This window comes from Triturus cristatus, chromosome 11 (genome assembly GCF_964204655.1).
Source record: "Triturus cristatus chromosome 11, aTriCri1.1, whole genome shotgun sequence".
NCBI lineage: Eukaryota > Metazoa > Chordata > Amphibia > Caudata > Salamandridae > Triturus > Triturus cristatus.
The window spans coordinates 242,897,389-242,918,744 of record NC_140594.1 but is presented as its reverse complement, the minus strand read 5'-3'; the positions used below and the strand labels follow the sequence as shown (position 1 = coordinate 242,918,744).

General features: G+C 50.2%; 1 protein-coding gene across 6 annotated transcripts in view; it reads left to right on the top strand.

Moving 5' to 3' along the window:
- Positions 1-21,356, top strand: part of TPST2 (tyrosylprotein sulfotransferase 2) — a 366,385-nt gene that overhangs the window by 62,109 nt on the left and 282,920 nt on the right. For 2 of the 6 annotated variants that reach the window (XM_085633283.1, XM_085633285.1), the window contains exon 2: positions 6,750-6,791. The exons of the other annotated variants lie outside the window; for them this stretch is intronic. The gene's annotated coding sequence lies outside the window, so the exon portion shown is untranslated. The remainder of the gene's footprint in view (positions 1-6,749; positions 6,792-21,356) is intronic. 6 annotated transcript variants of the gene reach the window in all.

Genomic DNA, 21,356 nt, shown 5'->3' with positions numbered 1-21,356 from the left:
CAGTGTTTAAACCCCGTTACGGGTAGCACTGCGTGAGAAAACCTTTTCCACCCTGAAGGGGAAAAGTGTCCTTTTTAGGAACTATGAGAAAGCTGTAAACTTGTTCGATTTTGATAATAGTGGCACAGGCTCTCTTGCTAAACCGGTTTTGAAAACTTAAATTAAAAAAACAATTAATGAAGTTTCTCACAAAAGAGATATGGCACTGTGCACAACGCACTCCAATAATGACATCATAGTGGGCAGTCGTATTTATAAACCGCCCCAACTCTGTTATATGGAATCTCCCTCATGGAGTGTGTCGAACCATCTTGGTGCTACAGCTGAATCTGCTTCCCTTGCGAATAGTAACTGGAGTCTCCATAGACAGGATAGTCTTCGTATTTATATGGTACCTCGGTGCAGGATTTAAACCAGTTCTTGTTTGTCTGTTCTCTACTACAACCTTCACAACGTTGATTATTAAGACCTTTGTTCCTAAAGTATAACGTTGCTACAGCTGAGGAGGCCCGAAATTGTCTACTGGGCCCCTTCCGAACCAGTTTGCTTTAAAATCTTCAGTTTTGTCAAAAACAATTTTTAAATATATACAGGAGAAGGATTATTTTGCTCTGCTTAGTTGAAGTTGGTTACTTAGGTTTCTCTCTGGGCAATATCTATAAATAGTATTATTGGGTCGTTTTTATCAGACGGTTGAAACTGTTAGAGTATTCAATGACATGATATGTCTTGCACTGATTACGTTATGGTTATACACTGTTTATGAACTCGGTACTGTAGTTGCGCTTTTGCACTTCTATCTTTTCATATGCTGCTATAAATACTGCCATGTACAATTGAATACCATTTAGCCAGAAAATTTTCATCTGTTAGACTTTTTGCATGTAAATTGAATATCTGAAAGAAACACGTTAGTTAGATTCCTCACCTTAGAATATCCCCAGGCGTCAGACTGGATCCGGAAGATTTTTCGTCAGCAATACCCCTTGCGCGTCGCTAGGCGTCGTCTGCGGCTCCGCGTCCGTCGTCGGCGTCGTGCACCGGAATGACGTCGTCGGGAGTACTTAGACGCCGCCCTCGCGCGCTGACGTCAGTTCTTCTTTTTTCCGCGCCAGTAAGCGCCGATCCGGGAGAGCTACCCCTTTAGTCAATTTTTGACAAACTTTTTTTGACTCTTTTTGGTCATTTCTCGACTCTGGTGCCGGTAGGATGCCTGGTTTCAAGACCTGCGATGACTGTCACCGACTGATGTTGGTGACTGATCATCACCGCCGGTGCCTGTACTGCTTGGGCCTCGACCACGACGCGTTATCGTGCTCCGATTGTATGGCCCTGACCTCGAAAGCTAGGCGGGAGCGGTCCCGCAAGCTTCTCGAGCTTCGCCACTCTGCTCCGCGCCGCTCTCAATCCCGGTCCAGGAGGAGGTCCAAGGATCGGTCGCGGAGCCGCACTCGACATCGTCATTCGTCTGGCTCGAAGTCTTCGGGTAAGTCGAGGCACTCCAAGAAGTCCAAGAGGCGACACCGCTCTTCAGACTCCCCTCGCGCGACTCTGCCGAGGGTCCGGGTGGTTCCACCCTCGCGGCTCCGCAGGAGCCACGCAAGTCCCCATACCCGATGGTCCCTGGGACTGACGCGACGCCGGCGGAGGTCAGTGCCTTCCTCTCGGCCATGAGGAGCCTGGCCCCGCCGTCAACGCCCGCTGGCGCGCCATCGGGCCCCGCGGACTCAACTGGGCGACCTCGCGTGCCGGCGGCTCTGGCGCCGTTGGAGGCTCCGGCCCCGACGCTGCAGGTCCCCGAGGGGCCCGAGCCTGGGCGCCGGTCGACCTCGTTACGCCTCCTCCGCCGACACCGATACCACCCCCGACGCCAGCTCCGGTCGACATCGATCCCCAGTTCAGCCCCTGTCCGGTCCCGACGCCGATGCGACGCCGCCCGACGCCGCATCCGACGCCGCTAGAGACACATATTGTCTATCGACCGGCTCCGATCATTCCTCCTGTTTACCAGGAATCGGATGACGGGGCGACTGGCAGGGGTCTGACGACCCTATGGCCCTTCAGGGCCAACTTGCACAGGACTGGGCAGATGAACTGGGGGAGGCCAGTGGTTTGGATACCTCACCGGACACTGGATTCATCTCTCCTCCGACTGTGGCTTCAGAGGAGGGTGCAGATTTTTCTGTGGTGCTGCGCAAAGCGGCCGAAGCCCTTGGGCTTGAGCTGCCTGCCGTGGCTGTGAGGACTAACATCCTCACTGAGGTGCTTCAGTCTGCCGCATGCTCCACTGAGCCTCTGCTGCAATTCAATGAGGCCCTCACTGACGTTCTACAGTGCACCTGGTCCAATCCCTCCACAGTCCCTCCTGTGGATAGGAAAGTTGCCAGGCACCACCGCCCTGCTCCGGGCGACCCCAGTTTTCTGTCCCAACACCCCACCCCGAGAGTCTGGTTATCCAGGCCTCTACCTCCCAATCCTCCTTCCCGTCCGCTCCTCCGGACCGGGATTCCAAGAGACTGGAACAGTTTGGTAAGAAGCTGTTCTCCTCGCTCAGTTTGGGCCTGCGGTCTTTGAACACCGCCTGTCTCTTGGACCGTTATTCCCACTCTCTGTGGGATGCGGTGGAGGACGTGCTGCCACTGTGCCTGGAGGAGGCCCGGGCGCGGCTTTCCTCGGCTCTGGCCGATGGGAGGGATGCAGCGCGCCATGCAATCCGATGTGGACTCGACACTACGGACTCGCTGGGTAGGGCGATTTCTACCACGGTGGCGCTTCGACGTCACGCCTGGCTGCGGTCCACGTCCTTTTCAGGGGATGTCCAGAGCACCCTCATGGACATGCCTTTTGATGGCGCTCGCCTTTTTGGTGAGAAAGCGGACAGTGCGCTGGCTCGCTTCAAGGGCTCCCGGGCTACGGCCACCTCCTTAGGCCTCTCGGCCCGTTGCCACAAACTTCCGCTTTTTGCTCCTTTCGTGGCCAAGGAAGGGGCACCTCCTCACGTCCGCCTAGCCACCGGCCGCAGAACCAGCCTGCACGCGGTCGCGGACGTGGTTTCCGCCGAGGCGGTACTGGAGGACGACACGGTCAGTCCACATCCACCCCGGCAGCATCCGCCTCGAAGCCTTCCTAGTCCGAGCTTTCAGGCCCATTCCACGCCAGTGGGAGGCCGGGTTCGCCATCACCTGCTCCACTGGCGTGCCATTACTTCGGACAGGTGGGTGCTGCAAATCGTCCAAAGGGGCTACTCCCTCCTCTTCGAGACGACCCCTCCAGCCATGCCACCGCAGCACCACCGTATCTCGGGGGATCATTTGAATCTTCTACATGAGGAAGTTTCGGCCCTCTTGGCCAAGGAGGCCGTCGAGCGCGTTCCGAGCCCAGAAGTAGGTTGTGGTTGTTATTCCCACTACTTTCTGGTTCCCAGAAGGGCAAAGGGGGCCTACGCCCTATCTTGGACCTCCGGAACGTCAATGCCTTCCTCCGGAAAGAACGGTTCAAAATGTTAACTTTGGCTCAGGTTCTAGCTGCCCTCGACCCTGGAGACTGGATGGTAGCGTTGGACTTGCAGGACGCATATTTCCACATCCCCGTCCTGCTGGCCCACCGGCGTTACCTGCGGTTCACGGTGGGTCAGGAGCACTTTCAGATCACCGTGCTCCCCTTCGGCCTTACCAGTGCTCCTCGTGTGTTCACGAAAGTGATGGCGGTGGCCGCAGCTCATCTGCGCAGATCAGGGGTTCCAGTCTTCCCCTATCTCGACGACTGGTTGTTGACGGCGGGCTCACCCCAGGCAGTCGTCTCCCACCTCCAGACTACGGCGGATCTCCTGCATTTGCTGGGGTTCTCCATCAACGTGCCGAAGTCACACCTGAGCCTCTCTCAGAAGCTCCTTTTCATCGGAGCGGTTCTCGATTCGGCGCTGTTCCGGGTTCATCCCCCGGAACAGCGGGTCCGGGATATACGGGCCCTGATTCTCATCTTTCGGCCTCTATCCTGGGTTTCGGTCAGGCTAGTGTTGCGGCTTCTGGGGCTGATGGCCTCCTGCATCCTACTAGTGCATCACGCCAGGTGGCGCATGCGGGCTCTGCAGTGGGACCTGAAGTTTCAGTGGGCCCAGCATCACGGCAACCTGTCCGACCATGTCTTGATCTCGGAGGGCACTGCACAGCAGTTGCAGTGGTGGCTCACGGACCGCGATTGGGTCACGGGCAAGAGCCTCTCCCTACCCCTACATGTCGTAGTGACGGATGCGTCCCTCCTGGGATGGGGTGGCCATATGGGAGAGGCGGAGATCAAAGGCCTCTGGTCTCTGGCGGAGTCTCGCCTCCACATCAACTTGTTGGAGCTGAGAGCGATCCGACTTGCACTGAAAGCCTTCCTTCCCTCTGTCCGGGGAAGTGTCGTGCAGGTGTTCACGGACAACACCACCGCCATGTGGTATTGCAACAAACAGGGCGGGTGGGGTCGTGGACCCTTTGTCAGGAGGCTCTGCGCCTCTGGACATGGCTGGAACACCAGGGCATCACCCTGGTGGTTCAACATCTGGCGGGCTCTCTGAACGCCAGAGCAGACGAACTCAGCCGCCGGTGCATGATGGATCACGAATGGCGTCTGAACTCCGAGGTGGCGCAAGGTCTCTTTCAGCAGTGGGGAGAGCCTTGGTTAGATCTATTCGCCACCGTTGAGAACGCGCAATGTCAGCAGTTCTGCGCGTTGGAATTTCCAAGGCGGCACTCGCTCGGCGACGCTTTTCGTCGCGAGTGGAGTTGCGGTCTGTTGTACGCCTTTCCGCCTATACCACTTCTGCCCAGAGTGCTGAAGAAGATCGGGCGCGACCGGGCCCAAGTCATCTTCGTGGCTCTGGATTGGGCACGAAGGTACTGGTATCCCGAGCTACTCAGTATGTTGACCGATCCTCCGATACGTCTGCCCCTTCGGGAGGATCTTCTGTCGCAGCAGCAGGGGACGGTCCTCCACCCGAACCTGTCCAGCCTCCACCTCCATGCGTGGAGATTGAGCGGCGGCAGTTGATGCCATTTGACTTGCCTCCTGAAGTCTGTGATATCATTCTGGCAGCCAGGCGTCCCTCCACAAAGACGGTATACGCCTGCCGGTGGAACAAATTTGTGGCATGGTGCACAGCAAAGGCTGTGGATCCCCCTTTCCGCCCCTCTTTCTGAGGTTCTCCTCTTTCTTCTTTCTTTGGCCCGGCAGGGCTCTGCCCTGGGCACCTTGAAAGGTTATCTTGCTGCCCTCTCTGCCTTCTTACGGCTTCCTGATCAGCCCTCTCTTTTCAAGTCCCCTGTAGTGTCACGCTTTCTTAAAGGCATTACTCACACGTTCCCTCCTGTCCCTTTCGTAATGCCTCAGTGGGACTTGAATCTTGTCTTAACATTCCTGATGTGCGCTCCCTTTGAGCCTCTTCACAATTGTCCTCTTCGTCTTCTAACTCTTAAGACTGCTTTCCTGGTAGCCATCACCTCGGCTAGACGGGTGAGTGAGCTCCAGGCTCTATCGTCCAAGCCTCCTTTTCTATCTGTTCATCCGGACAAGGTTGTCCTTCGGCCTCGTCCTTCCTTTCTACCGAAAGTGGTAACCCCCTTTCATCTTGGGCAATCTGTCACCTTGCCCACCTTCTTTCTGCATCCTTCCAAAGAGGAAGAGCGGCTCCACCGTCTGGACCCAAAACGTGTGCTCTCCTTTTATTTGGACCGCACAAAACAGTTCCGAGTGGATGACCAGCTTTTCGTTGGCTACGTGGGTGCAAAGAAGGGAAAAGCTGTGCACAAACGGACCATCTCCCGGTGGGTCATTTTGTGTATAAAAATCTGTTATTCCTTGGTGAAAAAGGACCCTCCTGTTGGGCTGCGAGCCCATTCTACTTGGGCAACGGCGGCTACTACTGCTTTGGGACGGGGAGTCCCTTTGCATGACCTCTGTCAGGCGGCGACGTGGGCTTTGCTGCACACGTTTGCCAGGCACTATTGCCTAGACGGCCAAGTCCGGAGGGATTGCTTCTTTGGCCGTTCTGTCCTCCAGGACTTTCTGGTGTGATCTTGGTTCGCAGACCCACCACCGGGGTTCGTATTGCTTGGGTATCTATTCTAAGGTGAGGAATCTAACTAACGTGTTTCTTTCAGATGAACAAGTTACTTACCTTCGGTAACGATGTATCTGTAAGAAACATTAGTTAGTTAGATTCCTCACCGACCCACCCATCCTCCCCGTTCTGCGAACTGACATCTAGGGTTAAGGCTATCCTTTTCAGGGCCCTAGACTTTTTTGGCACCAGTGTCGGTCTCTTGCATGGCTCTGCGTTCCTGGCGCAGAAAGCTATGTACAAGAACTGACTTCAGTGCGCGAGGTCGGCGTCTAAGTACTCCCGACGTCATTCCGGTGCACAACGCCGACGACGGACGTGGAGCCGCAGACGACGCCTAGCGATGCGCAAGGGGTATTGCTGACGAAAAATCTTCCGGATCCAGTCTGACGCCTGGGGATATTCTAAGGTGAGGAATCTAACTAACTAACTAACTAATGTTTCTTACAGATAAATCGTTACCGAAGGTAAGTAACTTGTTCAATAATCGGTATCTTTCAAGGATTCTTGAATTTGTTACCATGCTCGAGCACTTGCACTTTTTGTCATCTTGTATGCTGCTACTTATGGTGTACTGTATATCGCAATTCAGAGCTTTTAAAACTGTCTTTTATTCTTCATTGAATCAAATACATTTTTTTCTTTTTAGCATCCTCGTTATATACAGCCGAAGTCGTCCAAGAATCTGATGGTATAATTCGCTTTGCCTTGCCCTTGTTAGTTTAGTAATTGAAAGGACTCTGAAATTAATTTTGCTATCATATCCCACCTTTTTGTAATTTTAATGCAACTATGATTCTTGTATTTTATGACCACTGTAATCGCTGATGTTTTATGTCTTTTTAGTCTGTTTTTAAGTGGTAATTGATTTGATAAATTGGAGTTGTTTGAATTTGTTTTTATGTGGCACTCCTTGGAGCTCCAAATCATAATAAATTTAATTGAATTGTGCTGCATTTAACAATTTTCCCCCAAAAAAGTCTATCAAGCACTTCAAGATGGTTATTTTACATTCAAGGTTTGGAGATTTTATGCCAATAAAAAATGCGGTGTGCTTTTATCATGTAAACTTTAGAATAGAGGGAGAACTGCTCTGTTCAACGCCTGGGTGCTATGGACATAACCTGCCCATTAACAGCACATCCATTGCACTCAGAGGCACAGTAAGATCTAGGGATCCCTCCTTGTGAGGCCATCACCCTCGCCTAGGGCTGCGAAGGAAAAATGATTGCCTGCAGCTTGAGCCTTTTTCTGTTGATGACAATCCGCGCCTCATGCGCTTGCATTCACATCAATTGTGACATTGGAAGAAGCCACAGTGTTCACATGTGACTTCTTTCTGTTTAGTCAATATTTAAGGGCACAACTCCTTGCCCCAACCACCCTTCTGAATGGGAGCTTCTCCCTTTCCAATGGTACCTCTATCTGGTGGATTCCAGCGATATCCAGAATGATGATCCATGAGCAGGAATCCACCCCACTAGACCACAAGCGGCATGTTTATGGTTGGAATGCCCAAGCCAGGTCCTCCCTGGACCAAAAACAAGCATCCTAGAACCGGTTTTGGTGTTTCACCCCTCTTCAGCCAGGATAGCTTGATTCCAGTGGCACAGTGAGCCCAGGACTCACGTCTGAGCATACCTGGCGCACTTAGGGCGAGAAAGCAAAAGACACACAATTGTTGGACGGAATGCAGAACAAATCAAAACATTCACCCCCAGTCAAGAGATCTGGGTTAAATCCATCATTCTTTTGCTCACCATGCTACCCCAGTTTAGACCTGGCCATATGCAAATCAGTCTTGACCCTGTGCCTCATGGGAACAGTCACAGGGTCAAGACTGATTTGCATATGGCTGGGTTCAAACTGGAATGGCATGGTGAGCAAAACAACAATGGATTTAGGCCCAGATCTCTGTACTGGGGTATGACGACATTGTTCTGCATTCTGTCCATCAACTGTTGTTTTTGCATTTGTCACCCCGAGTGGGATGGGTATGCTCAGACGTGAGTTCCGTGCTCTCCATGCCACTGGAATCAAGCTATCCTGGCTTAAGAGGGGTGAAACCCCAAAACCGGTCCTAGGATGCTTGTTTCCAGTCCAGGGAGGACCTGGCATGGCAATTTGGGCTGGACTGTTCCCATGAGGCACAGGGTCAAGACTGATTTGCATATGGCTGGGTTCAAACTGGAATGGCATGGTGAGCAAACAAACGATGGATTTAGGCCCAGATCTCTGTACTGGGGTGAATGTATGAAATTGTTCTGCATTCTGCCCATCAACTGTTGTTTTTGCTGTTATCTATTGATGGCAATTCCTCAGGACCAACAATGGATCTACCTACACTTTTTGGTGGTGGTCAGGACCTCTGTGAAGTGTATACATGCACGCTCATTATTGTTAAACACTACCAGCGGGGGCCTGACAGCAACACGACCAATCTCATATCATGCACAAATGTGTCCCGTCACACGTTTAACCTGCTGAGCTCACGATTATGCTTACTCATGTACCTACACGGGAGAATTACACCAGCATGTGGTCTACATACATTTCACACTTTATGTGACCAGAGCTTGACTAGACTGTGGAACCAACAATCCCCACTATGACCTGCCCCTTTGGCTCTCTTACTATCGCCCAGGGAGAGTCCAACATGGCGCCCGGAGACAGGTTGAGCGGTCTATCCAGACATACAACAGCTGCCGGTAGTTCCGGAAATACCACCCCCGTCGCTCACTCCGACTGGGTATAACAGCTTCATCCTCGATGCATGCGGAGTAACCTGGTCCGGTAGAGTGCATGGGAAGGGATACGGAAGGTTCTTCACTTTAAAACTAAGTATTTACGAGCGCTCGCAGCCCTCCGGTGGCACTCTAGGCATGGTAGGTGTTAAGGCGGTCTTGAGGCTCCCAGACTGCCGTGGTAGTTTGCTGCCTTTTTAAATGTTTCTGAATATTTATAAATATTTTCAGATCAGTTAATGCATGTCACAGCTCACCTGTGTTCAACACGTGTGCAAAGCACCATGTATGTCCAATGGTGTACCCCACATTTTGGTACTAGTCCGATATGATATTATAATATTGTGTTTTTATTGCAGGTTCGGGTATAGATCTACTGATACCACTTTTTTGGGTGTTGTACGAGTGGTCATGTATACACTCAACTCTACCACCAAACACAGGGCACATCTATGGGCAGCATTTCGCACCGAGTCTAGCATGTATGTACATGTCAGCCTTCGAGGACCGAGAAATCAATAACCCCAATAATCCCTACCGGGCGAACGTGCTGCTCTGGTAATGGTCCATAGACGACATTCTGATCCTTTGGAAAGGAGACCGCACTAAATGTGAAGAATTCTGCACATGGATCAATACGCTGAATCCATTTTTAGGTCTCGCGAGCCAAAGGCTCGAAGAGACATTTTATATGTGGGTTTTTCAAAGTGCTACCCAGTCTTTTGGCTGGCCTAAACCTTGAGTGCACAAGATCACATGCACATGCACAGCTGCTCCTCTGCTCATTGCATTCCCCCCTCCCTTCTCACCCAGCCCTTTGATGCTCTGCTCGATTACTTTCCCTTTCGCCGCTTTGACCCTTGCATTCCCCCCTCCCTTCTCACCCAGCCCTTTGATGCTCTGCTCACAGCTCCGTCCTCCCTGGGCGTGAAGGAAGACAGAGCCATCCTGCTTGATTGCTGTGTCTGCGATCACTTTAATGAAATGCAGCGCTCGCTCCCCTGCTTTCACTAGGCCCGTTTGGCTTCCTCGCGTGTAGATTTTACAGTGTACACCTACATAACTCGCATTTTGTTTTTTATTTATCTTTCTTTATGTTAAGGCTTTGTGTTTTGCTTATTGGTGTATTCTTCTGCTGTTCTCAAAATATAGCGCAAACTCGACTTAAAGGTATTGGAGCGCTTTACATGAGCCTCAGTTCACATGCATTGTGAGATTAAGTGATTTGCCCAGGATCACAGGCTCTTGAACCAACGCCAAGTCTGGAACCTCCCAGCCCTTTGATGCTCTGCTCCATTGCTTTCAGATAGGCGCTTCGCCTCCTCGTTAGGGATAACAAGCGCTATAAAAATCCAATTACAATAATATTTTGAAAGGATGCATGCTGGCAGACTTCAACAGATGAAGCACACCGCAGGGAAGGAGAGCATATTTAAGTCAAGGTTGTTTTCTGGAATAATGCTAAACATCTTAAATATTTTGCGAGGGGGGAAAACATACGTGCGGATACATGTAGAACAGTGTACACCTACATAACTCGCATTTTGTTTTTTATTTATCTTTCTTTATGTTAAGGCTTTGTGTTTTGCTTATTGGTGTATTCTTCTGCTGTTCTCAAAATATAGCGCAAACTCGACTTAAAGGTATAGGAGCGCTTTACATGAGCCTCAGTTCACATGCATTGTGAGATTAAGTGATTTGCCCAGGATCACAGGCTCTTGAACCAACGCCAAGACTGGAACCTGCTTTCCCAGTTCCATAGTCTCAAAGCAGCCTGGACCGTAATACTACATCCTGGGTAGAGGATGGGAAGGAGGGGGAGAGACAGAAGCCACACGAAAGCTCGGCTCGCTATGAGCTCGCGGTTCCAACAGCACCTCGAGCTGAGCCAGGCTCGAGCTTTCAGTGACTTGCCCGCCTCGAGTTGCTAAGCACCGGTGCCCAGAGGTGTGGCTCCCTCACCAAAGCACAAGTCTGTCTTTTTCTAACACCCTTTGGGTAGGGGCCAGTAGGGCATTTCTCTTGCTCGCGTGAATATCACTCTTGCCACTGATTTCTGATCTGGTGGCCAGTGAGTGAATACGTTGTACAGAGCGCTTTTGGATGTGAGTCTTATAGAATAACTGCTGATTTAGACCCCACTTCTTGTTTGTTTATGGAGCAGAGAGGGTGGGAGAACCTTAGTTTGGCAGCAGAAGTACAACACTAGAGCATGTTCACAAAAGTGGGCTAGTAGTGTCCTAGTCATGAAAGTGAATTAAATGGGTTGACTTATTAACCAGGGCTAATTTGCATAGCGTTCTATTAGATAAAGTGTAGCATAATCGTAAAAAAACACGCCGATTTCTGAAAATCCCTTTTCTACACCCTGCAACAACTTCCTACAAACGCACACTCCGTTATGGATACTCTGCATCCGCCCTACACCACCACTACTTGCACTGCATTTGTAAGACATTTATTAACCAAGTCTCGCTGTTTGGAAGAAGGCCTCCTTGAGGCAGACTGAGATGCAAGATTGTGGCGCCCTAACCCCAGCCTGAAACTGGTCTGTTGCTTATTCGGTCTGGCTGAGACAGCGAAAGCTGTCTCTTTGACACATTTTGTAAGTGGATTTTTGAAAGCGCTTCCCCTGGCATAGAGCTACAGTGCACGAGGCGTGCACGCACGCAAAGCAGCCATATGGCTTTACGTCGCTCTCCCTGCCTCTTTGACCCTTGCATTCCCCCCTCCCTTCTCACCCAGCCCTTTGATGTTTGGATAAAATAATGATTAAGCTACTTTGCAGGCACTGATGTTAAGCACAACGCTATGTTACACTGCGGTTACTTCACGGATTGGAGACAACTTTATGTAATGGGCTAATGCTTTCGGTGAGAATATTAAGGATGAGTGACCACGGAACTGTTCATTGCCTACATCAGATTTGGGTGCATCTGACTAAAGCAGGTGAGGTTACTTTAATATGGGGGCTGCGTTACGTTACATTTGCAAGCCACTTAAGAGTCCACTCTCTGACCCAGACAGTTCCTCTCGCCATCCTTCTGTAGTATTCTGTGCTGAAAGATAACATTTCACAAGTCTGAAAATGCACATTTGAAGCAAGATTTTAACAGGTATCTCCTATGATATAATCAATATTCATCAATCATTTACAAAGCTCAATACACAGCTACTAAACAAGCTGTAACTACTTGTTAGGATTTGATTCGTGCGGAACAGACTACAAAAAAAATATGTATTATTCTTTTGGGAAAGAAAGAGCGCCATTTGGATTATACGGTCATAAACCAAATTGTCTGTCCATGCTGGAATCAAATGAGCCTTAATTATCCAACTCAAAGATGTCCTTTTATCAACTTCATTTGTGTTGACAGTCAGCATTTAAACTTACGAACTACAGGTTATACACAGATCTCCGCCATTGATGTTCAGCTCACTGAGCCCGCTATTTTAACAACTTCTTGTTCAAAGCAGAAACACTATGAATAACATTCATTGGTTGCATCTGGTGAGAAACAAACAATCCTCTGCAACAGTGCAGGGTGAGAAAATAAAGTTGACCTCACAAAGTATGCATTACCTTCACATACCTTGAAAAAAAACACTAATAAGCGCCGACAAACTTTACATAAATGGCACCTTAATTTCATTTATTCATTAAAACAAATTCCACAACTAAAAAACTAGCATCAGCTACCTAGCAACACCTTCTTAAAGCTTGAAGAGGTAGGTTGTTTATATCATCGGGGGTGAGGGGGGGTCCACATATATGAAAAGATATTACCTGCTGTCACATGCAAACCTATTAAGCTGCAGCAATCTGAAAACTGTGGCAGCAATTTTACTAATTTAGATCCACCGATTGAGAGGCCTCCATACCCAGAGTGAATGACAAAAGGTTACTATCGCAAGGATACATTACTCTTGCATAAAAGCTGTAACCGTATAAAATACACTAAAAGTATATGGGATAACTTATTCCTAAGAATGACTATGAAACGATCAGAGAAGTGAAAACCCCTCTGCAACTCTTCAAACACTTAAATAACTTAAGCCCAGAGCTGCCATCACAGTACCACAAGCACCAAAAACATTTCAAGGGCAAGGTAAGCAAAAAACTGTCTTTGCACAAAAAATAAGCACTCCAACAATGCCTTGACACTGTGCGAAAGCTCTACTCACCTTGAATTCTAGTCAGATCACTATGTATTTTCAGACGCTGTTCCTTTAGCTATATCAAAATACACCTGCAGCAAGAACAGCTCCAGCATACTCTGTTTATAAGCACACTGAACCCGTATTTTGTAAAAAGTTCTTGCATGCCCTCAAACCATTGCACAGAAAAATATCAGCACAACAGCGGGAGGGGAAAAGGAGCCTCCTTAGTTTCAGCCTGCTGACAAAACACGAGTGAGAGAAAGGAGTCACCACAAGCCAGCTAAGAGAGAGACTACGCTTAATAGCCTGAACTGATCAATGTTGATCTTGGTCAAAAGGCATTGGCTGCCTGGGAAATGGAGGAAAATCCAAACAACTTGTAGTCAAAATACCTAATTTACCTAGGAGGAACAGAGATAAAGAGATGAGAATACATCCTAATGGGCTCTGCAACAGGATACAGAAGTCGGTCTCTCCTCACCCTCTACCTCCGTCTCTCCTCACCCTCCACCTCTGTCTCTCCTCACCCTCCACCTCCGTCTCTCCTCACCCTCCACCTCTGTCTCTCCTCACCCTCCACCTCCGTCTCTCCTCACCCTCCACCTCTGTCTCTCCTCACCCTCCACCTCCGTCTCTCCTCACCCTCCACCTCCGTCTCTCCTCACCCTCCACCTCCGTCTCTCCTCACCCTCCACCTCCGTCTCTCCTCACCCTCCACCTCCGTCTCTCCTCACCCTCCACCTCCGTCTCTCCTCACCCTCCACCTCCGTCTCTCCTCACCCTCCACCTCCGTCTCTCCTCACCCTCCACCTCCGTCTCTCCTCACCCTCCACCTCCGTCTCTCCTCACCCTCCACCTCCGTCTCTCCTCACCCTCCACCTCCGTTTCTCCTCACCCTCCACGTGTCTCTCCTCACCCTCCACCTCACCCTCCACACGTGTCTCTCCTCCCCCTCCACGTGTCTCTCCTCACCCTCCACGTGTCTCTCCTCACCCTCCACCTCCGTCTCTCCTCACCCTCCACCTCCGTCTCTCCTCACCCTCCACCTCCGTCTCTCCTCACCCTCCACCTCCGTCTCTCGTGTCTCTCCTCACCCTCCACACGTGTCTCTCCTCACCCTCCACACGTGTCTCTCCTCGCCCTCCACACGTGTCTCTCCTCACCCTCCACACGTGTCTCTCCTCACCCTCCACACGTGTCTCTCCTCACCCTCCACACGTGTCTCTCCTCACCCTCCACACGTGCCTCTCCTCACCCTCCACACGTGTCTCTCCTCACCCGCCACACGTGTCTCTCCTCACCCGCCACACGTGTCTCTCCTCACCCGCCACACGTGTCTCTCCTCACCCGCCACACGTGTCTCTCCTCACCCTCCACACGTGTCTCTCCTCACCCTCCACACGTGTCTCTCCTCACCCTCCACACGTATCTCTCCTCACCCTCCACGTCTCTCCTCACCCTCCACGTGTCTCTCCTCAATGCCGCACACTGCTGCACGCCGCACACTGCTGCACGCCGCACACTGCTGCACGCCGCACACTGCTGCACGCCGCACACTGCTGCATGCCGCACACTGCTACACGAAACATTGCTGCACGCCACACACTGCTGCACGGCACACACTGATGCAACCGGCACACTGCTGCATGCCACACACTGCTGCACACTGCTGCATTACTCACTGCTGCATGCTGCACGACACTGCTGCACGCCGCACACTGCTGCACGCCGCACACTGCTGCACGCCGCTGCACGCCACAGTGCTGCATGCCTCACACTGCTACACGAAACACTGCTGCACGCTGCTGCACGTCACAGTGCTGCATGCCTCACACTGCTACACGAAACACTGCTGCACGCCACACACTGCTGCACGCCGCACACTGCTGCACTCCACACACTGCTGCACTCCACACACTGCTTTTATGCGAGTTTATGCTACTGACATTGTAAATGACAATGCCTTTTATTTGTTTTAAAACCAAAACATAGATAAAAGGCATTGTAATTTTACAATGCCAATAGCTCAAACTCTTAGAAATGCGAGACCTATTGCATTGCAAATGCTTGTTGAGATTTACTAACACTATTTCAGCAACAGAGATCCCTTTCCTTGACCTCCTCATTAAACTTGATGGAGACCAGATCACAACCACCTTGTATCGGAAACCCACCATCAAAAATAGCCTTTTGTCATTCAGCAGCCACCATCCTAGGGCCTTGCGACAGAATGTGCCCTTCGGGCAATTCTTGCGCATTAGAAGAAATTGCAAAAACAGTTGATGCGCAGAATGCAGAACAATGTCATGCATTCACTCCAGGACAGAGATCTGGGCTTAAATCCATCGTTTTTTTGCTCACCATGCCATTCCAGTTTGAAACCAGCCATATGCAAATCAGTCTTGACCCTGTGCCTCATGGGGAACAGTCAAGCCCGAACTGCCAAGCCAGGTCCTCCCTGGACTGGACACCTAGTGTCCTTGCTCAATCGGATACATTTTTCCCAGTGAAGATTATAGATACTTCGAAAATGATTTTGATGGCAAAATCGGGTTCACCATCTGATCCATGCCCTTTGTCTATTCTTAAACTAGCAGTGGAGCCAGCTACTCTTACTCTAACATCCATTATTAATGCTATGTTTGAGGAAGGTTATTTCCCCAAAATATGGAAAAGAGCATCTATAACACCCCTTCTGAAGAAACCTAATCTAGATCCCAAGGACTCCAACAATTTCAGACCTATCTCGAGACTTCCACTACCGGCGAAAATAATCGAAGAAACAATGAATAAACAACTCAGTACATTTCTGGAAGACTCCCAGATATTCGATCCAACTCGATATGGATTTCGGGGTGGACACAGTACTGAGTCTGCTCTCCTGAAATCCACGGAAGAAATTAGGACTTTATTGGATCAGGGAGGAAGAGCAGCAGTGATCATGCTTGACCTCTCAGCAGCCTTCGATACTGTCCATCACGGAGTACTGATGGATAGGTTGCTGGAGATCGGAGTGAAGGGGACAGCCTGGAAGCTGATCAGATCCTTCCTTTCCGACAGAGTTCAGACTGTGTCCCTTGGGGAGTTCACAGCAAAACCTTTCACGTTACCGTGCGGAGTTCCACAGGGATCTTCCATTAGTCCGACTCTTTTTAATGTGTATGTTTCCCAACTGGCGCCCCTGATCGAATCCTTTGGTTTTAATTTAACCTGTTACGCAGATGACACCCAAATTGTAGTGTCACTGCTACCTGATAGGATGCAAGAAACGGCAACTCGCTTCCAGGATTGCATGATCGCTGTAGGTGGCTGGATGACCCAAAACTGCCTCAAGTTTAATTCTAGTAAGACAGAGTTGGTTTTGTTTGGCAACAATCCGACTTTTTGGTCCCTGATATGGTGGCCGGGTACAATGGGCCCCCTCCCAAAACTAACAAGGAAAGTAAAGAACTTAGGAGTCTACATTGACAATAAATTCAGTCTTAAGGATCATGTCAATGCTGTGGTATTGACAACATCTTGTACACTGAGATCCTGCAAAAAACGTATGCCGCTCCTTCCCAAAGAAAGCCAAAAAACAGTCATTACTGCTTTAGTCATGTCCAAACTGGATTATTGCAACAGCCTATACTTTAATATCCAGGAAGGGCTTATGAAAAGACTTCAGCTACTGCAGAACGCGGCAGCCAGATTGCTCACCAGCACACCCAAACATGCCTCAATCTCAGCTGAGATTAAAAAGCCCCACTGGCTGCCCGTGAAAAAACGCATATGTTTCCAGTGGTATGTTCCTAGGAGAACCCTGCGCTCTTCTGAAGCAAAACAGGTATCAGTGCCCCTGGTTAAAAAATCCAACTGGGGAGGTAAACGTTTTGAGGTGGGAGCTGCTAAGGCATGGAATGATTTACCATTTCATCTGAGATGTATAACAAATCATCTGGATTTCAGGAAGGCCCTAAAGACTTGGCTTTTCCAGTCTCTTTAAAAACCTACTTTGCCCCGCGCTTAGGCCTCTATAGGACATCTGATTTCAGTACCAGGACGCCCTAGGGTAAGAGCGCGCTTTACAAATGTCATTAACATTAACTGGAACCAAGCATCCTAGGACCGGTTTCGGGGTTTCACCCCTCTTCAGCCAGGATAGCTTGATTCCAGTGGCATGGAGAGCACGGGACTCACTACTGAGCATACCCATCCCACTCGGGGTGACGAATGCAAAAACAACAGTTGATGGACAGAATGCAGAACAATGTCATACATTCACCCCAGTTCAGAGATCTGGGTCTAAATCCATCGTTTTTTTGCTCACCATGCCTTTCCAGTTTGAACCCAGCCATATGCAAATCAGTCTTGACCCTGTGCCTCATGGGAACAGTCCAGCCCGAACTGCCAAGCCAGGTCCTCCCTGGACTGGAACCAAGCATCCTAGGATCGGTTTCGGGGTTTCACCCCTCTTCAGCCAGGATAGCTTGATTCCAGGACTGAAGGTTTAGCGCCAGCTCGGTCTGTTCGCTTCCTGCATACTGTTGGTCAACCATACATGTTGGCACATGAGGTCACTCCAGTGGTGCCTCCGCAGGCAGTGGTTTCAGCACGAGGGAGATCTCAGGGAGATAGTCAGAATCTCCAGAGCCACTGCAGCGGATCTGTTATGGTGGAGTGGTTCAGGCAACCTGATTCAATGGAAGTCGTTTAAACCTCCTTCAGCGGTGGCCAAAGTGATAATGGATGCCTCCACTCTGGAGTAGGGTGCTCATCTGGGGGATCTGTAGTTCAAGAATCTTTGGTCTCCAGAGGAAAGATTGCTTCACATCAATCTTCTGGAGTTGCGGGCGATACGTTTGGCTCACCAGGCCTTTATTCCCTCTTCGCGGTTCGCCTAGACCGGGCCCAAGTCATATTGCTAGCCCAGGGTTGGCAAAGAAGGTTGTGGTACACAGACCTTCTTCACCTCTCATCGCACCCTCCACTCTGCCTCCCTCTCAGGGCAGACCTCCTCTCACAGGGGCAGGTTCTTCATCCCCCCCCACCTCCAGAGCCTGCACCTTCATTCCAGGAGATTGAACGAAGTAACCGGAGTTCTTTCTCTCTTCCACCGGATGTGGTGGATGTTTTATTATCGGCCAGACGACTCTCCACCAAATCTGTCTATTCCTGTAGATGGGCCAGATTTGTTAAGTGGTGTGGAGAGAGTTCAATTGATCCTTTGAAGGCTATTCCTAATCTTTCCTTGGCCCAGCAAGGTTGTGCTGTGGCGACTATTAAAGGCCGTTTGTCGGCTTTATCTGCCTTCCTTTGTTTGCCAGACCAGCCATCATTGTTTCAATATCCCATAGTTAGAGGTTCATTAAGGGTGTCACTAATAGATTTCGTCCCTCATTTTATTATGCCTCAGTGGGACTTACATTTGGTTCTTACTTTCCTGATGAGGTCTCCTTTCGAGCCTCTTCATAGTTGTCCGTTGAGGCTTCTTACATTTAAAACAATTTTTCTTGTTGCTATTACCTCTGACAGGAGGGTAAGTGAGCTTCAGGCTCTTAGTTCTAAGCCTCCTTTTACAACCATCCATGCAGAGAAGATGGCTCTTGGGACCCAAGCTGCTCTCCTGCCTAAGGTGGTTACTTCTTTTAATCTAGGGCAGTCAATCACCTTACCTACGTTCTATCCTCCCCCTCACCCTTCCAAGGAGGAGGAGAGACTTCACCGCCTGGACCTTAGGAGGGCGGTCAGCTTCTACCTGGACAGAACCAAGGTCTTACGGCTGGACAACCAGCTCTCTTCATTGGTTACGTGGGAAGAATGAAGGGCAAAGCCGTCCACAAGCGAACGCTTTCTAAGTGGATCATCTTGTGCATCAAGATCTGCTATGCCTTGGCCAAGAAGGAGCCGCCTTTAGGTATTAGAGCTCATTCTACAGGAGCCAAGTCTTATTCTTTGGCTAGAGATGTCCCTGTTGTAGACCTCTGTAAGACGGCAACTTGGGCCTCCCTTCACACTTTCCCAAGCATTATTGCTTTGATTCAGAGGTGAGGAGGGATGGCCATTTTGCACCTTCTGTGAGGCAGGATTTTAGGTATTGGTAGGTGGACACCCTCTTCCGGGAGCAGGATTGCTTGGGCATTCAGTTCAAAAGGAGAGGATTCCTCAGGCAGATGTATCCATCAGAAGAACAATTTACTTACCTTCGGTAATGCTTTTTCTTGTGGATACAGTATCTGCCTGGGGATTCCTCACTGACTCACCCGCCTCCCCGTTGTCTACCTACTTATACTGAAAAGAGTTTTTGACATGACATTGTTGTGGTGTTTTATCATTTGCACTTGCATGATGCTTGTCGCTAGGAAATGGCCATATTTTGGAATTCCCATTTTTATTTCCTTAAGCCATATACTGTGTATATTTGTGTATATGTTGTATACTGTACAAAATATCCAACAAAGGACTGTACGGGGCACTCGGGGTTTGAGCTGAATCTATTGTGATCAAGTAGACTCGTTTCGCATTACGCCTTTTTCAATACGTGCTTTCACATTTTTGTCATGTGGGTAAAAATCAAGTCTTTCACGTTACCTTGTATGCTCCTGTTAAAAGAGGAAACACAGTAATTAGGCAGGGACTGTTGCTGTCCTTATTCAAATACATTTACTGCAGTGGCCAACTTATAGTGGTAAATATGCATGATTTTAAATGGTTCTACCCTGGTTCTCTTGTCAATTGCCATTAATTAAATTTTTATTGATAATTCATTGATTCAAAGTTAGACTGAGGAACAGGTAGGTACAATTTCAATTTCCCCACATGGATGTCAACATTGTCCTCCAAATTGGGTTGCTGCTAAGCCTCATAAAAAGTCACAGTAAGTCCACATGGACCTTCGTGCTGAATCAATATTCCCCCTCGCCATAGCAGCAATAAAATATATGTCTGAAAGAAACAGTTAGTTGTAGATTCCTTAACTTAAAATTACCCCCCGGCATTAGACGGCATCTGGAAAGTTTTTCATCAGCAGTACCCCTGCACGTCGGAAGGTGGTGTCTGTCGACTCCGCGTTCTTCGGCAGCATCATGGTCGTCGGGATGACGTTGCGGTAGCTGTATAGACGCCACCCTTGCACACTGACGTACGTTCTTTCTTTTTGTGCGCCACCAAGCGCAGATCCCGAGAGAGCGGTACCTCCAGTCACTTTTTGACTGACTTTTTTCTGGACTTTTGTCGAATTTGCTTTTTGAGTCCATCGACTCCTGGTGCACGAGGGATGCCCAGATTCAAGGCCTGCGGTTCCTGTCACCGACTGATGTCCGTGATGGACCCGCACCGCGTGTGCCTCTGTTGCCTGGAGCGTGACCACAAACCCAAGTCGTGCTCCGACTGCCGGACCATGGCCCTGAAGTTTTTGCGGGAGCGGTACCGAAAGCTACTCTAGGCCCGGCAGTCGGCTCCGCGTCGCTCGAGGTCCTGGTCGCGGAGGAGGTCGAGGGACCGGTCGCGGAGCCAACACTATTCTTCGCCCAAGTCTTCGCACTTGGGGTCATGTAAGGCGAAGCAGAAGAAGTAGAAGAAGCATTATCGCTCTTCGACTTCTCCCCGTTAGTCAGCTGATGCGACGAGGGATGCAGGGGGTGCCCCTCCCACGGCTCCGTGTGCAGAGCCCGCTGGGTCGACTTTGGGTTTCCCTCCCTTTCCGCGACCCGGTGCGACCCCTGCCCAGCTTCGTAGTTTCTACAAAGCAATGCATGCCATCTTTGGGCAGCCCGACTCTGCCAGCGCTCCTTCGGGCCCCGCGGACTCGGCTGGGGGCCCTGGGTCTTTGGCACTGGCGGCTTCGGCCTCTGCGCCGCAGGGTCCCCTGGGATCCAGGCCTGGATCCGGATCGGTGCCGTTTGACCTTGTTATGCCTCCCCCGGCACTGATTTCACCTGCACCACGTCCGCGACCTTCTTCGGCTGTGTCCCCAGCCGACCTCGACCCTGGCCTCCACCTCGTGGTAGACACGGAGTCGGACCGGTGTCGATAGACGCCGGCGGGTACTTTTGTGCCCCTGTTCTACCCTGGCTCTTTGAGACCAGATTGGCAGCCAGAGGAGGGTGAGGAGGACTGTGAGGGGTCCGAGGACCCTTTAACTGACCAGTTGACTTACGAGCAGGATTGGAGAGAGGAACTGGGGGAAGCCAAATGGTCTGAATACCTCACCATGTTGTCTCCTTCTACCAAGGCTACGGATGAGGGAGCATCATATGCATTGGTGTTGCGTAGGGCGGCCGAGGCTCTTCACTTCGAGCTACCTACGGTGGCAGTCAGGACTTGCCTCTTGACAGAGGTCCTTCAACCGGCAGCAAGCTCTTTGGAGCCCC